The sequence below is a fragment of the Procambarus clarkii genome, chromosome 28 (assembly GCF_040958095.1).
Source record: "Procambarus clarkii isolate CNS0578487 chromosome 28, FALCON_Pclarkii_2.0, whole genome shotgun sequence".
In the NCBI taxonomy this organism is placed as follows: domain Eukaryota; kingdom Metazoa; phylum Arthropoda; class Malacostraca; order Decapoda; family Cambaridae; genus Procambarus; species Procambarus clarkii.
In genome coordinates, this window is record NC_091177.1 from 40,281,469 (window position 1) to 40,299,984 (window position 18,516).

Consider the following 18,516-nt stretch of genomic DNA (forward strand, 5'->3'; position numbering starts at 1 on the left):
TCGATGTTGCTGTTTCTCCATTGGTTTGTAGCATGAAGTAGTTGCGTTTTGTTGTCTTTGATTTCATTTTCTGCCTTGTGTATCTGATTTCGAATCAGATCTTGGCGATATTTTATCGTGAAGGCTTGATTCCTTGCTGCTGGGTCATGCGTTTTAATATTAGTATATTTTGGTAGCTAAAATACTAAAATATTAGTATATTTTAGTATTAGTAAATTTTTTAATATTAGTATATTTTTTCGGTCATATTTAAATATGACCGAAAAAGTAAGATTAATTATTCTAAGACGAATTTTCTCAATATTTCTCATGTTTCTTTTCACTGTCGATGGTAATTGAAAAATCAATTCTCCAAAATTCATTTTTATTTCTAGTCTGATGCGATACTTGAACGCGTTTCATAATCACTTATTACATTTTCAAAGACTTTAGTTTACACACACACAACTATAACCTGCAAACACTAAACAGAGTTTGTTGTTGTTGTTTAAGATAAGAACTCAGAACTCAGAACGATAAGTTCCAGTAGCACGGGCTATGGTGAGCCCGTAAGTGGAGGCTCTTTGGAGCCATTATCTGTATCAGTCGCTGATACTAGAGATGTGGCGATGGAGGGGGGTCTTCATGATGGTTTTCAGCCTGGAGGGCTGGCTATACCAGTTATGGAGCTGGTGGGGTTAGTGTAGACCTCTAGGTTTTCCGTTTTTTCTTTGCCTGCGACTTTGGCTGAGCAGTGCTGTCGTTAGCGTTTGGTGACGTGGCCTCCATGAGGAAGTCTTGAACCATGTAGGTGTCGTATTTGTGATGCGGCGGTGGAGCTCCTACTATGATTTCCTCGTCTGAGGAGTCCGTAACCTCTGTAGTGGGCGTTTTTGTCTTTCGCCTCGCAGCTTTAGGTAAGCTTAGGTGTCATTGATTGGTGGTTGTAGCTATTTCAGGAGCGCTGGTGGTGCTGTTAGCATTTGTAGACAGCACGTCTGCTAGCGCGGCTGCTGAGATAGTGATGGTAGTAGTGTTGGGAGCTGGAGAAGGAATTACCTCTGTTTGTGTCGCCCGGGTCATTGGGCGGTTCTGGAGTCGGTGTTGAAGTTGACCACCTGGTCGTCCTGGTGGTAGTCTCCGGAGTGGTAGAGGAGGCAGTGAGATTTATGCTAGTGGCTATGATGGGGCCAGGCCATTGTCTATGTATAATGCGTTTAGTTCACTGACAATGCGCTGGTTGCCTGGTCCTGCAAGCCTTTCCGCTAGTTTAAGAAGACCAGGGATAATGCCTGCACGTGATGCAGGGGGCTGTGAAGGAGCCTGTGGGACTTTGGGTCCCCAATGAGAAGGCTGTGTCGCCTGCTAGGAGGAACCACATGTTGGTAGGACCGGAAAGTCTTCTGGTCGACTAGTGAGAGCTAAGGTGGTGAGTTGAACGCTTTGGGCTCTGGTCGAGGAGGTAGACGAGTTGTTTCTTTTGGCTTTGACCTGGGCCTTGATGATTTCCTGTCTGCGAGGGCAGCGGTAGGAAATTGCGGGGTGATTGCCATCACAGAGCAAGCAGTGATGGACTGTTGCCTTGCATATGGAGTAGTGATGGTCCAGTGCGCACAGGCTGCACCTCTGGACAGGGTGCTGACACTTGTTGGTCGGGTGGGAGAGCTAGTAGCACTTAAAGCACTGCTGGATCTCATGGTATCGTTCCTTTTTTATTTGGTGGGGTGGTATTTTTAGGCCGAAGCAGTAGAATCCTTGTGTGGTAGCCTGGGTGGCCGCAGCTATGGTGGTGAACGTAATCTTCATTGATGTTTTGTCGGTGTTGCAGAACTCTAGGTTGAATACCGACAGGTTTCGATTTTCGTCCTCGATATTGTTTATGATATGATGTTGAGGTCGCTCAGCGATCCACCGGCTAGTCCTGCTGATAGAAACAGTTCTTCCGGCCAGGAACTGACGTGGGAAGTGAGGATGTAGGTAGTGCTCTTTGCGAAGAAAGGCATCGTTAGTGAGGAGTTTTTCTAGCTCCTCTTCACATGAAAAGTAGAGCACGATATCTTCACCTTCCTGACTAATGTCAGCGGGTTTGAGGCCAGTTACGTCCTTCAGGACCTTGAAAGTATTGCTTCTTCCGATAGCATGACCGTCAAGTGGAGAAGCTCTGACCTTAAGACGTTTGGGTCGCATTGTGACCACACTGCGCCTTGTGATGTGTTGGCGGGAGATGTCTCTCCCGTCCTGTTTAAACAGAGTTTAAACAGCTTTCATTTTATACCTGCATCTGGGTGAGGTGATATGTTACAACATTTTTGGATGAGGTGAAAACAAACTTTCAACACAAGACAGAACACGAAACAATGGGTATAATATTGGGTAAGTTAAAGGGAAGAATAGAAGTAACTGCAAAGGGCCTATTGGCCCATATTTCTTGATGCTTCTATATTGGTACGGAGTCTTGAAGTGGGTAGAATATAGTTGTGCATTAATTGGCTGTTGATTGCTGGTGTTCACTTCTTGATGTGTAGGGCCTCACAAATATCAAGCCGCCTGCTATCGCTGTATCTATCGATGATTTCCCTGTTTTTGTTAAGAGTTCTGTGGTGAATAATGGAGCCCTGTTGCTTATACATCATTAATCGCCTGGAAAGAGATGTTGTTGTCTTGCCTTTATACTGAGTTCTGTGAGGCTTACAGTCCCCAAGTGGGCATTTGAAGGCATAGACTATATATATATATATATATATATATATATATATATATATATATATATATATATATATATATATATATATATATATATATATATATATATATATATATATTTGTACATTTTGGTAGCAGTCTTTCCTGTAGACATATATTATTAAATATGACCGAAAAAGTAAGATTAATAATTCTAACACGAATTTTCTCAATCTTTCGTACATTTCTTTTCACTGTTGGAGGTAAATCAAAAATCAATTCTCCAAAATTCATTTTTATTTCTAGTCTGATGCGACACGAGAGCGTTTCGTAAAACTTATTACATTTTCAAAGACTTTAGTTTATAAATACACAACTGAATAGAACTTACGCATCTCCGATTTTATATCTACATTTGAGAGAGGTGGATGGGGTGAGGTGGCATTAATAGGGTATTAATTTCATCAACACAAGACAGAACAAGAGGTGGTATTAATAGGGTATTAATTTCATCAACACAAGACAGAACACGAAACAATGGGTATTGAATAGAAGTGATTGTAGAAAGCCTATTGGTCCATATTTCTTGATGCTTCTATATTGGAGCGGAGTCTTGAGGTGGGTAGAATATAGTTGTGCATTAATTGGCTGTTGATTGCTGGTGTTGACTTCTTGATGTGTAGTGCCTCGCAAACGTCAAGCCGCCTGCTATCGCTGTATCTATCGATGATTTCTGTGTTGTTTACTAGGATTTCTCTGGCGATGGTTTGGTTGTGGGAAGAGGTTATATGTTCCTTAATGGAGCCCTGTTGCTTATGCATCGTTAAACGCCTAGAAAGAGATGTTGTTGTCTTGCCAATATACTGGGTTTTTTGGAGCTTACAGTTCTCAAGAGGGCATTTGAAGGCATAGACGACGTTAGTCTCTTTTAAAGCGTTCTGTTTTAGTGTCTGGAGAGTTTCTCATGAGTAGGCTGGCCGTTTTTCTGGTTTTATAGTAAATCGTCAGTTGTATCCTCTGATTTTTGTCTGTAGGGATAACGTTTCTATTAACAATATCTTTCAGGACCCTTTCCTCCGTTTTATGAGCTGTGGAAAAGAATGTTCCTGTAAAATAGTCTAATAGGGGGTATAGGTGTTGTGTTAGTTGTCTCTTCAGAGGTTGCATGGCGTTTCACTTTCCTTCTTATGATGTCTTCGACGAAACCATTGGAGAAGCCGTTGTTGCACTAGGACCTGCCTTACCCTACAGAGTTCTTCGTCGACTTGCTTCCATTCTGAGCTGTGGCTGAGAGCACGGTCGACATATGCGTTAACAACACTCCTCTTGTACCTGTCTGGGCAGTCGCTGTTGGCATTTAGGCACATTCCTATATTCGTTTCCTTAGTGTAGACTGCAGTGTGGAAACCTCCGCTCTTTTCCATGAATGTTACATCTAGAAAGGGCAGCTTCCCATCCTTTTCCATCTCCTAAGTGAAACGCAGCACGGAACTCTGCTCAAATGCCTCCTTCAGCTCCTGCAGATGTCTGACATCAGGTACCTGTGTAAAAATGTCGTCAACATACCTGCAGTATATGGCCGGTTTCATGTTCATGTCGACTAAGACTTTTTGCTCGATGGTACCCATGTAGAAGTTTGCAAACAGGACACCTAGGGGAGAACCCATGGCGACCCCATCTACTTGCTTATACATGTGCCCATCCGGGCTCAAGAAGGGTGCCTCTTTAGTACAAGCTTGGAGTAGTTTCCTTAGGATATTTTCTGGTATGTCAAGAGGAGTACAGGCTGGATCACGATACACTCTGTCGGCTATCATCCCGATTGTCTCGTCCACTGGTATGTTAGTGAACAGCGATTCTACGTCCAACGAGGCTCTTATTCCTGTGGCCCGTGTGCCCCGCAGTAAGTCAACAAATTCCTTTGGCGACTTCAGGCTGAAGGCGCAAGGGACATAAGAAGTCAGCAGGCCGTTGAGTTGCTTCGCTAGTCTGTACGTGGGTGTGGGTATCTGGCTAATGATTGGCCGAAGTGGGTTTCCAGGCATGTGTGTCTTGACATTTCCTTACGCATATCCAGGTTTATATTCCCCAATAATTTTTGGCAGGTGGAGTCCTGATTTCTTGGCGTTCACAGTTTCGATCAGTTTACCTTTGCTTATTGAAAGCAAAGGTCAACAAACTGATCGAAACTGTGAACGCCAAGAAATCAGGACTCCACCTGCCAAAAATTATTGGGGAATATAAACCTGGATATGCCAGGTATGCCTGGATATGTCTCATTGAATATGACCGCATATTCTGTATTTACTGTTTTCTGGTTTAGGGCTTCTATCCCTCTAACTAGTTTCTTAGCATCAGGGCTTAGCTGAAATAGGAGTTCTCCAAAATTCATTTTCGTAATTTTAAGGTGAAGAAAAGAAGTGAATTACTATAGAATGTATTACACTTATTTATACAATTTGCACAACGTTTCGAACCTCCATGGTTCATTCTCAAGTGAAAAGAAATTTCAGGTTTGATTGATTTTATACCCGCACTGTGTCAGGTGATAAGACAATAAAGGTGAAAACATGGGGGGATACATAAGAACATAAGAATAGAGGTAACTGCGGAAGGCCTATTGGCCCATACGAGGCAGCTGCTATCTACATACAAAGATTAATCAAGTGTAATTGGCCTGTTATGTTGAACATTGTCTTCTGTGTTGGCATCGTTATGTTCTGGTCTTGTCCTTACTCTCATGGTGGGTAGAGTAAATAGTTCCGTGATTTGGGTGTTCAGGGTAGGTTGTTCTATTCTTATGTGAATTGCTTCGAGAATTTGTAATCTTCTTGCATCTTGGGTTTTGTCTATTATACAGTTATTCTTGTTCAACATTTCTCTTGTTAGGGTGATGTCATGGCCTTGTCTCATGTGATTCCTAGGGGCGTCCCTCAGTCACCATCCAGCACTAGCGCCCCTCAGTCACCATCAACACTAACTTACTGTACCATCCAGCACTAGCTCCCCTCAGTCACCATCAACACTAACCATCAGTCACCATCAACACTAACCATCAGTCACCATCAACACTAACCATCGGTCACCATCAACACTAACCATCAATCACCATCAACACTAACCATCAGTCACCATCAACACTAACCATCAGTCACCATCAACACTAACCATCAGTCACCATCAACACTAACCATCAGTCACCATCAACACTAACCATCGGTCACCATCAACACTAACCATCAATCACCATCAACACTAACCATCAGTCACCATCAACACTAACCATCAGTCACCATCAACACTAACCATCAGTCACCATCAATACTAACCATCAGTCACCATTAACACTAACCATCAGTCACCATCAACACTAACCATCAGTCACCATCAACACTAACCATCAGTCACCATCAACACTAATCATCAGTCACCATCAACAGTAACCATCAGTCACCATCAACACTAACCATCAGTCACCATTAACACTAACCATCAGTCACCATCAACACTAACCATCAGTCACCATCAACGCTAACCATCAGTCACCATCAACACTAACCATCACTCACCATTAACACTAACCATCAGTCACCATCAACACTAACCATCAGTCACCATCAACACTAACCATCAGTCACCATCAACACTAACCATCAGTCACCATCAACACTAACCATCAGTCAGCATCAACACTAACCTTCAGTCACCATCAACACTAACCATCAGTCACCATCAACACTAACCATCAGTCACCATCAACACTAACCATCAGTCAGCATCAACACTAACCTTCAGTCAGCATCAACACTAACCATCAGTCACCATCAACACTAACCATCAGTCACCATCAACACTAACCATCAGTCACCATCAACACTAACCATCAGTCACCATCAACACTAACCATCAGTCACCATCAACACTAACCATCAGTCACCATCAACACTAACCATCAGTCACCATCAACACTAACCATCAGTCACCATCAACACTAACCATCAGTCACCATCAACACTAACCATCAGTCACCATCAACACTAACCTACTGCACTATTCCGCGCTAGAAGTCTCTTCATTTCTCCAGTCAACGGTATTTGACTAACCTTTTTCATCGTTTCAAGTAAATAGTTAATTATTGAGGTAATGACACAGCTCGGTACTCTGATTGTGATAACATCAAAGGAGCCTTCTATTAGGCACTAGGGATTGACATCCTGAATGAGCTTACTTCCATGGGTGTCAAGGGAAGACTTATCAAATGGATTGAAGATTATCCCAAAGGAAGGAAAACCAAGATCTGCTTCGACGAATCAGTTCCGAGAACAATGAATATGAAGTGGGGATCCCACAAGGAGGAGTGTTAAGTCCCACACAATTCAACAACCTTATGAACTGAATTGCTAATACTGAATTTCCTGAAAGACCATAACAAGTGGCATATTCAGATGATGTCCTGATAAATGCCCCTACCATTGGAAAAAATTAAGCAGTCCATTCAAATCAATGGAAGGAATTGTACTGAATTGGAATTCACTCTCTCTACAAATAAGACAAAGCAAGACTCTATTCACAAGAGGCGAGAAAACTAAGATCTGCAAATAAATAGTGAAACTCTCCTATGAGTTGACCAATATCGGTACCTTGGAATCACTGTCGTTTTCAGAAAGAAACAAAGCAGCTCTATCATCCAACATGGACATGTAAAATCTCCCTTATATCCTAACAGCCATGTCCTGGTATGGTCGTGGTGCTAATATTGGCGTACTTAAAATGCTGATAACAGCATTTTAAGTACGCTCCTCACAGACTATGCTGCACCAGTCTGATCCACATACTCCTCAAACAATATGTAAAGGCTCAAAAGTGAAACAATGGCAATAATTTTTAGAGGCCCATAAAGCCTTAAAACATTGAATCTGCGAGAACAGCTATGGTCGCTGGATTCCCATTTTGTAATTGTTTCCCTCACAGCAATCATCTCATATTCCCCTCACAGCAATCATCTCATATTTCCCCTCACAGCAATCATCTCATATTTCCCCTCACAGCAATCATCTCATATTTCCCCTCACAGCAATCATCTCATATTTCCCCTCACAGCAATCATCTCATATTTCCCCTCACAGCAATCATCTCATGCAGTTAGCACCAGCTACTGCAAAGCCACCTACCTTACCTTACCTTGAGGTTACCTTGAGGTGCTTCCGGGGCTTAGCGTCCCCACGGCCCGGTCGTCGACCAGGCCTCCTGGTTGCTGGACTGATCAACCAGGCTGTTGGACGCGGCTTCTCGCAGCCTGACGTATGAGTCACAGCCTGGTTGATCAGGTATCCTTTGGAGGTGCTTATCCAGTTCTCTCTTGAACACTGTGAGGGGTCGGCCAGTTATGCCCCTTATGTGTAGTGGAAGCGTGTTGAACAGCCTCGGCCTCTGATGTTGATAGAGTTCTCTCTCAGAGTACCTGTTGCACCTCTGCCTTTCAACGGGGGTATTCTGCACATCCTGCCATGTCTTCTGGTCTCATGTGATGTTATTTCTGTGTGCAGGTTTGGGACCAGCCCCTCTAATATATTCCACGTGTAAATTATTATGTATCTCTCCCGCCTGCGCTCAAGGGAGTACAGATTTAGCCTCTTTAGTCGGTCCCAATAGTTTAGATATTTTACTGAGTGGATTCTAGCAGTTTTTTTTTTTATTATTATTTTCTACCACAGACGTGGCCACACATTTACAATGCTAACCAGCATATATACATTTTCTTCTGTCCTCCATGGACAGGGTTAGAGAAGTGTTAAACATATAGTTCAAGGGTTTATTGAACACTCAACCACAGAAGGTGATTCGGTGCTTTTAAAATGCTAAGCTAACCTACATACGTAAATACATAGATACACAGATTTACGTATGCCCTACATAAAGTGTTAGATGTGTCTTTTACATAGTGTCATTAATGTGCATTCACAAAGGTGAAATGTAATTCTGATCAGCTTCCACATATACTTTATACCCATACATATACATACACACACACACACATATACATACATATATACACACACACACACACATACATTCACATACATTTGTCTCATTTACTCTGACAGGGTGAGGTAGCTGATAAAGAAACTAGTGTGCAATTAAGCACTTAATCACTGAAGGTGATGAAGGTGCTTTTACATGCTCAGGTTATATAGTTACATCATATATATACATTGTATGATTGATATATTACATGGTCAATCTTGGATACAAGTCCAATATATCATCAAGTGTTCCAGTACTCATATAGCAACTACAGTGTTCAGTATACCTTAGCCCAGGAGGGCGAAAGTCAGTCAATATGGGACATTATACAATATAATGTTCAAGAGAGTGCATGTTTTCTCTTTCACAAAGTTGACACATTGTGTACTCGACATTTGGGTTTTGAGAAAGCTGCCAGATACGTCTATATCCCAGGCGTATTCTGGCCACTATAACATCACATTGCCGGGTTCTTGTTCTATTAGTCCCATATGTGAATGTCTCCTCACGATATCTATCTTAATATTTAATGCTACAACTTTCAGGTCTTTGAGAATTTGTTAGGTCGGTGAGATTTTCATTAGATATTTATTTAAGTATTCTCTTTGTCACTGCTAATGAAACACCCATATCAATTTCTACCACTGGTTTTCTGCAGGCTGACTTAGCAAGCATATCAACAGTGTCATGCCTTGAGATGCCAACATGTGATGGTATCCATAGGAATTTAATCTCAAATCTGTTTTCTTTGGCAGCTAAAACATTCATTCGAATATCACTGACTATTTTCTGGGTGTCACTACTATGTGCGTTCAATGCCAGGAGTGCACTCTGCGAGTCACAGTATATAAGTCCACTGCCTTTGTCTTTTAAAATTCAGTGGCAAGGTATATGCCTGCAAGTTCGGTTTGAGTTGTACTTGCCCAGTCATTGACGCGCTTCATTGCTGTATGTACGAGAGAAGATTGTTCAAATATGTTACATGCACATCCGGTACATCGTCCACCTTCTTCTACAGAGCCGTCGGTATAGCACTGATACACATCGTTACCCATACTCTGATTACTTTCAGTGATGCTTTTCAGTGTTAACTGTTTTAATAATGTAGTGTGCACACTATCTTTCTTGGGCGCATTTACAAAACCAACTGATAGATCCCAGTTATCCCATGGAGTAATTGGCTGATTAATCATTAGTTGAGTTGGGTACATATTTAATATTTTGATGGAGTTGGCTACCTTGTAGAACCAATATACATAATCAGATTTCGTTCTTCTTCTATAGACCTCAGGTGAGTGCAGCATATTAGAAAGTTTAGCTTGAAACTTCATGTGTTGTCTAGATCTACTCAATGCCTTCACGCCGAAAACTGTGCTAATAGACAAAATTCTCTCACTTATGGTAGGTAATTTTAACTCTGCTCTCATATTAACTATTCTCGTGGACTTTTGGAGCCCCAAGGATGAGACGCATAGCTTCATTTTGCAAGGTTTCAAGAGATTTCAGCTCTTTGTCAGTATACAGTGTGAGATGTAGAGCATTGTAGTCAATCACAGAGCGTATCTACTTTATTGTGTTCTTTAAAGGTAAGGTCTTCCGACATGAGTACACCCAGATCCTTAACATTGCCTTTTCGTTCTATGTTATGATTTGACTGAGTTTTGTACGTGGTTTCCGTTTTTATATTTTCATTTTTTCCATAGCGCATGTGCTGGAACTTATCTTCGTTAAACACCATATTATTTTCTGTAGCCCATAGAAAGACCTGATCTACATCTGACTGGAGGTTTGCCGTGTCCTCTATGTTGCCTACTCTCATGAAGATCCTAGTCTCATCTGCAAAGGATGATACAGTGCTATAGGTTGTGTTCTTGTCTATGTCCGATATGAGGATGAGAAAAAGTACTGGAGCAAGCACAGTACCCTGGGGGACTGAGCTCTTCACGGTTGATGGGCTGGATTTTATTTTGTTGACAATTACACATTGGGTTCTGTTGGTCAGGAAATTGTAGATCCATCTGCCTATTTTTCTGGTAATTCCTCTTGAACGCATTTTATGTGCAATAACACCATGGTCACATTTATCAAAAGCTTTTGCGAAATCTGTGTAAATTACATCAGCGTTTTGTTTGTCTTCCATAGCATCTAATGCCATATCATAGTGGTCCAGCAACTGCGACAGGCAAGAGCGCCCTGTTCTAAAACCATGTTGACTGGGGTTATGGAGATGCTGTGATTCCATGTATTTTGTGATCTTACTTCTTAGCACTCTCTCAAAAAATTTTTATGATGTGCGATGTTAGTGCTATCGGTCTGTAATTTTTTGCCTCTGCTTTATTTCCTCCTTTATGAAGTGGTGCTATCTCTGCTGTTTTTAGTATATCAGGAATAACGCCAGTATCTAGGCTTTGTCTCCACAGAATGTGAAGGCCCTGCGATAGTGTTTTTTTACAGTTCTTGATGAATATGGAGTTCCAAGAATCCGGGCCTGGTGCAGAGTGCATAGGCATACTGTTTATGGCTTCTTCAAAATCCAGTGGGGATAGGGTGACGTCTGATATATGATTTGATGTTGGTATCATATCCATGAAAAATTCATTTGGGTTATCAATCTTTAGCGCGTTTAATGGCTCGCTGAAAACAGAGTGGTACTGCTTCCTCGGTAGCTCGCTCATTTCTTTGTTGTCATCGGTGAAAGTTCCATCTCCCTTTCGCAGGGGCCCGATACTATATGTGGTTTTTGATCTTGATTTTGCATAGGAGAAAAAATATTTCGGATTTCTCTCTATTTCACTGATGGCCTTTTGCTCTCTTTGCCTCTCCTGGGTTTTGTATGATTCCTGTAGCTTGAGTTCAGTTGTTTCTATTTCTCTACGTAACCTTCTTCGCCGTTCTTGCTAGCCACAAACACAGTATATGAATATTCCTGTCCATTTATTCTTTACAGCCTCGATGGTGTGTCGAACATATTATAGAAGTGCCATCCTGGACTCAAGTGTGGTCAGTCTCCCTCTACCCATCCTGCACTCACCACCCGGGCCCACCCCACCACACCCAGCTGAGGTACATACCACACCCAGCTGAGGTAACCACCACACCCAGCTGAGGTACATACCATACCCAGCTGAGGTACCCACCACACCCAGCTGAGGTACATACCACATCCAGCTGAGGTATCCACCACACCCAGCTGACATACCCACTACACCCAGCTGAGACACCCATCACACCCAGCTGAGACACCCATCACACCCAGCTGAGACACCCACCACACCCAGCTGACATACCCACCACACCCAGCTGAGACACCCACCACACCCAGCTGAGACACCCATCACACCCAGCTGAGACACCCACCACACCCAGCTGAGGTACCCATCACACCCAGCTGAGACAACCACCACACCCAGCTGAGGTACCCACCACACCCAGCTGAGACAACCACCACACCCAGCTGAGACACCCATCACACCCAGCTGAGGTACCCATCACACCCAGCTGAGACACCAACCACACCCAGCTGAGGTACCCACCACACCCAGCTGAGGTACCCACCACGCCCAGATGATTATTTGTTTCTGATAATTTCAGTCTATCTACAGCTTCAGTGAGCTGCTGAGACCCGACCAGGTGGACAACTAATAAGGTCTTCAGTGAAAACACACAATTTCATGATATAAATGTATTTAGGACTGTCAAATAAACTCCAGGTGAATGTACATGAACAAGGATACATACTTGAAGACTTGCTCCTGTGTGGCTGCTCCATTGTCAGTCCCAGGTAATGTTTGTGGCACCGCTTTGGCTTATGTCGTGGGTATTCTTTGCCCTGTCAATGACTTACGACACGTGGCTAGTCGCTACCATACGAGCGTGTGAGTTACGACACGTAGCTAGTCGCTACCATACGAGCGTGTGAGTTACGACAGGTAGCTAGTCGCTACCATACGAGCCTGTGAGTTACGACACGTAGCTAGTCGTTGCCCTGCGAGTGAGTGAGTTACGACACGTAGCTAGTCGTTGCCCTGCGAGTGAGTGAGTTACGACACGTAGCTAGTCTTTGCCCTGCGAGTGAGTTACGACACGTAGCTAGTCTTTGCCCTGCGAGTGAGTTACGACACGTAGCTAGTCTTTGCCCTGCGAGTGAGTTACGACACGTAGCTAGTCTTTGCCCTGCGAGTGAGTTACGTCACGTAGCTAGTAGTTGCCCTGCGAGTGAGTTACGTCACGTAGCTAGTAGTTGCCCTGCGAGTGAGTTACGTCACGTAGCTAGTAGTTGCCCCACGAGCGAGTTACGTCACGTAGCTAGTAGTTGCCCTGCGAGTGAGTTACGTCACGTAGCTAGTAGTTGCCCTGCGAGTGAGTGAGTTACGACACGTAGCTAGTCGTTGCCCTGCGAGTGAGTGAGTTACGACACGTAGCTAGTCGTTGCCCTGCGAGTGAGTGAGTTACGACACGTAGCTAGTCGTTGCCCTGCGAGTGAGTTACGACACGTAGCTAGTCTTTGCCCTGCGAGTGAGTTACGTCACGTAGCTAGTAGTTGCCCTGCGAGCGAGTTACGACACGTAGCTAGTAGTTGCCCTGCGAGTGAGTTACGTCACGTAGCTAGTCGTTGCCCTGCGAGTGAATTACGACACGTAGCTAGTCTTTGCCCTGCGAGTGAGTTACGTCACGTAGCTAGTAGTTGCCCTGCGAGTGAGTTACGTCACGTAGCTAGTAGTTGCCCTGCGAGTGAGTTACGTCACGTAGCTAGTAGTTGCCCTGCGAGTGAGTTACGTCACGTAGCTAGTAGTTGCCCTGCGAGTGAGTTACGTCACGTAGCTAGTAGTTGCCCTGCGAGTGAGTTACGTCACGTAGCTAGTAGTTGCCCTGCGAGTGAGTTACGTCACGTAGCTAGTAGTTACCCTGCGAGCGAGTTACGTCACGTAGCTAGTAGTTGCCCCGCGAGTGAGTTACGTCACGTAGCTAGTAGTTGCCCTGCGAGCGAGTTACGTCACGTAGCTAGTAGTCGCCCTGCGAGTGAGTTACGTCACGTAGCTAGTAGTTGCCCTGCGAGTGAGTTACGTCACGTAGCTAGTAGTTGCCCTGCGAGTGAGTTACGTCACGTAGCAAGTAGTTGCCCTGCGAGTGAGTTACGTCACGTAGCTAGTAGTTGCCGTGCGAGTGAGTTACGTCACGTAGCTAGTAGTTGCCCTGCGAGTGAGTTACGTCACGTAGCTAGTAGTTGCCCCGCGAGTGAGTTACGTCACGTAGCTAGTAGTTGCCCTGCGAGTGAGTGAGTTACGTCACGTAGCAAGTAGTTGCCCTGCGAGTGAGTTACGTCACGTAGCTAGTAGTTGCCCTGCGAGTGAGTTACGTCACGTAGCTAGTAGTTGCCCCGCGAGTGAGTTACGTCACGTAGCTAGTAGTTGCCCTGCGAGTGAGTTACGTCACGAAGCTAGTAGTTGCCTGCGAGTGAGTTACGTCACGTAGCTAGTAGTTGCCTGCGAGTGAGTTACGTCACGTAGCTAGTAGTCGCCCTGCGAGCGAGTACAACTCGTGGCTAACAGGACATACACCATTAAATTATGATCTCCAATTATAATGAACACTGAAGTGAAGCCACACAATCTGATGTTTAACACAATAACACATCGTTACGATACTGAAGCTAACAATTATTACTACATTAGAGGAGAGGAAGAACTTGTTGCTCTTGTTAGTGGAGGGGAGACTATACTTGTTGCTCTTGTTAGTGGAGGGGAGACTACACCTGTTGCTCTTGTTAGTGGAGGGGAGACTACACTTGTTGCTCTTGTTAGTGGAGGGGAGGCTACACCTGTTGGTCTTGTTAGTGGAGGGGAGGCTACACTTGTTGCTCTTGTTAGTGGAGGGGAGACTAAACATGTTGCTCTTGTTAGTGGAGGGGAGACTACACTTGTTGCTCTTGTTAGTGGAGGGGAGACTACACTTGTTGCTCTTGTTAGTGGAGGGGAGACTAAACATGTTGCTCTTGTTAGTGGAGGGGAGGCTACACCTGTTGCTCTTGTTAGTGGAGGGGAGGCTACACTTGTTGCTCTTGTTAGTGGAGGGGAGGCTACACCTGTTGCTCTTGTTAGTGGAGGGGAGACTACACCTGTTGCTCTTGTTAGTGGAGGGGAGGCTACACCTGTTGCTCTTGTTAGTGGAGGGGAGGCTACACTTGTTGCTCTTGTTAGTGGAGGGGAGGCTACACCTGTTGCTCTTGTTAGTGGAGGGGAGACTACACCTGTTGCTCTTGTTAGTGGAGGGGAGGCTACACCTGTTGCTCTTGTTAGTGGAGGGGAGGCTACACCTGTTCCTCTTGTTAGTGGAGGGGAGACTACACATGTTGCTCTTGTTAGTGGAGGGGAGACTACACATGTTGCTCTTGTTAGTGGAGGGGAGACTACACCTTTTGCTCTTGTTAGTGGAGGGGAGACTACACCTGTTGCTCTTGTTAGTGGAGGGGAGGCTACACCTGTTGCTCTTGTTAGTGGAGGGGAGGCTACACCTGTTGCTCTTGTTAGTGGAGGGGAGGCTACACCTGTTCCTCTTGTTAGTGGAGGGGAGACTACACATGTTGCTCTTGTTAGTGGAGGGGAGACTACACATGTTGCTCTTGTTAGTGGAGGGGAGACTACACCTTTTGCTCTTGTTAGTGGAGGGGAGGCTACACCTGTTCCTCTTGTTAGTGGAGGGGAGGATACACCTGTTGCTCTTGTTAGTGGAGGGGAGACTACACCTGTTGCTCTTGTTAGTGGAGGGGAGGCTATACTTGTTGCTCTTGTTAGTGGAGGGGAGACTACACCTGTTGCTTTTGTTAGTGGAGGGGAGGCTACACATGTTGCTCTTGTTAGTGGAGGGGAGACTACACATGTTGCTCTTGTTAGTGGAGGGGAGGCTACACCTGTTGCTCTTGTTAGTGGAGGGGAGACTACACATGTTGCTCTTGTTAGTGGAGGGGAGGCTACACCTGTTGCTCTTGTTAGTGGAGGGGAGACTACACCTGTTGCTCTTGTTAGTGGAGGGGAGGCTACACATGTTGCTCTTGTTAGTGGAGGGGAGGCTACACATGTTGCTCTTGTTAGTGGAGGGGAGGCTACACATGTTGCTCTTGTTAGTGGAGGGGAGACTACACATGTTGCTCTTGTTAGTGGAGGGGAGGCTACACATGTTGCTCTTGTTAGTGGAGGGGAGACTACACCTTTTGCTCTTGTTAGTGGAGGGGAGGCTACACTTGTTGCTCTTGTTAGTGGAGGGGAGGCTACACATGTTGCTCTTGTTAGTGGAGGGGAGGCTACACATGTTGCTCTTGTTAGTGGAGGGGAGGCTACACATGTTGCTCTTGTTAGTGGAGGGGAGACTACACATGTTGCTCTTGTTAGTGGAGGGGAGGCTACACATGTTGCTCTTGTTAGTGGAGGGGAGACTACACCTTTTGCTCTTGTTAGTGGAGGGGAGGCTACACATGTTGCTCTTGTTAGTGGAGGGGAGGCTACACATGTTGCTCTTGTTAGTGGTGCTTGACGCACACAAAGGTATTTACGTGTTATAATATAAACATTATTGCGTCACTGTTAAGCCTAACACTGCACCGCAGGGCCGCGTGTGTGTCCGCTGACGGCGATGTTGACACTGTCGGGGGGGGCGGACAGCCTGGAGCCTCGACCCCGGTACTGCCGGCGCCTCCTGTTGCCTCCCCCTCCATGCTGCCTCCCTCCTGACTCCTCCCCCTCCATGCTGCCTCGCTCTTAACTCCTCCCCCTCCATGCTCCTTCCCTCCTGACTCCTCCCCCTCCATGCTGCCTCCCTCCTGACTCTTTCCCCTCCATGCTGCCTCCCTCCTGACTCCTCCTCCTCCATGCTGCCTCCCTCCTGACTCCTCCCCCTCCATGCTGCCTCCCTCCTGACTCCTCCCCCCTCCATGCTGCCTCCCTCCTGACTCTTTCCCCTCCATGCTGCCTCCCTCCTGACTCCTCCTCCATGCTGCCTCCCTCCTGACTCCTCCCCCTCCATGCTGCCTCCCTCCTGACTCCTCCCCCTCCATGCTGCCTCGCTCCTGACTCCTCCCCCTCCATGCTGCCTCCCTCCTGACTCCTCCCCCTCCATGCTGCCTCCCTCCTGATTCCTCCCCCTCCATGCTGCTTCCCTCCTGACTCTTTCCCCCTTCATGCTGCCTCCCTCTTAACTCCTCCCCCTCCATGCTGCTTCCCTTCCGTCTCTTTCCCCTCCATGCTGCCTCCCTCCTGACTCTTTCCCCTCCATGCTGCCTCACTCCTGACTCCTCCCCCCTCCATGCTGCCTCCCTCCTGACTCCTCCCCCTCCATGCTGCCTCGCTCTTAACTCCTCCCCCTCCATGCTCCTTCCCTCCTGACTCTTTCCCCTCCATGCTGCCTCGCTCTTAACTCCTCCCCCTCCATGCTCCTTCCCTCCTGACTCCTCCCCCTCCATGCTGCCTCCCTCCTGACTCTTTCCCCTCCATGCTGCCTCCCTCCTGACTCCTCCTCCTCCATGCTGCCTCCCTCCTGACTCCTCCCCCTCCATGCTGCCTCCCTCCTGACTCCTCCCCCTCCATGCTGCCTCCCTCCTGACTCCTCCCCCCTCCATGCTGCCTCCCTCCTGACTCCTCCCCCTCCATGCTGCCTCGCTCTTAACTCCTCCCCCTCCATGCTCCTTCCCTCCTGACTCCTCCCCCTCCATGCTGCCTCCCTCCTGACTCTTTCCCCTCCATGCTGCCTCCCTCCTGACTCCTCCCCCTCCATGCTGCCTCCCTCCTGACTCTTTCCCCTCCATGCTGCCTCCCTCCTGACTCCTCCTCCTCCATGCTGCCTCCCTCCTGACTCCTCCCCCTCCATGCTGCCTCCCTCCTGACTCCTCCCCCTCCATGCTGCCTCGCTCCTGACTCCTCCCCCCTCCATGCTGCCTCCCTCCTGACTCCTCCCCCTCCATGCTGCCTCCCTCCTGACTCCTCCCCCTCCATGCTGCTTCCCTCCTGACTCTTTCCCCCTCCATGCTGCCTCCCTCTTAACTCCTCCCCCTCCATGCTGCTTCCCTTCCGTCTCTTTCCCCTCCATGCTGCCTCCCTCCTGACTCTTTCCCCTCCATGCTGCCTCGCTCCTGACTCCTCCCCCCTCCATGCTGCCTCCCTCCTGACTCCTCCCCCTCCATGCTGCCTCGCTCCTGACTCCTCCCCCCTCCATGCTGCCTCCCTCCTGACTCCTCCCCCTCCATGCTGCCTCCCTCTTAACTCCTCCCCCTCCATGCTGCCTCGCTCCTGACTCCTCCCCCTCCGTGTAGCCTCCCTCCTGATGCTTAGCTACCTGTGAAGGTACCCGTTTTGTAACCGAGTGAAATCGTCAGTAGCTTTATATAGATGTTCCTTGATTCTCTGAAACACCAATTGAGTGTTTCACTGTTTTACTGTAAAATAATCATCGTAGTTGTAGAGTGGCACAGGCGGCGAGGATATGAGAGCGTTAGGGAATCTCCTGTCTGTCCCAGGGAGCCGGTCGGCCGAGCGGACAGCACGCTGGACTGTGATCCTGTGGTCCCGGGTTCCATCCCGGGGGCCAGCGAGAAACAATGGGCAGAGTTTCTTTCACCCTATGCCCCTGTTACCTAGCAGTAAAATAGGTACCTTGGTGTTAGTCAGCTGTCACGGGCTGCTTCCTGGGGGTGGAGGTCTGGTCTAGGACCGGGCCGCGGGGACACTAAAAAGCCCCGAAATCATCTAAAGATAACCTCAAAATAACCCATAAAGCAAAAAGTCAGGTGTGTCTCCTATGGTGGAGTTGACGGGGGAGTTTATCGAGCTTAGGACGATTGGCATA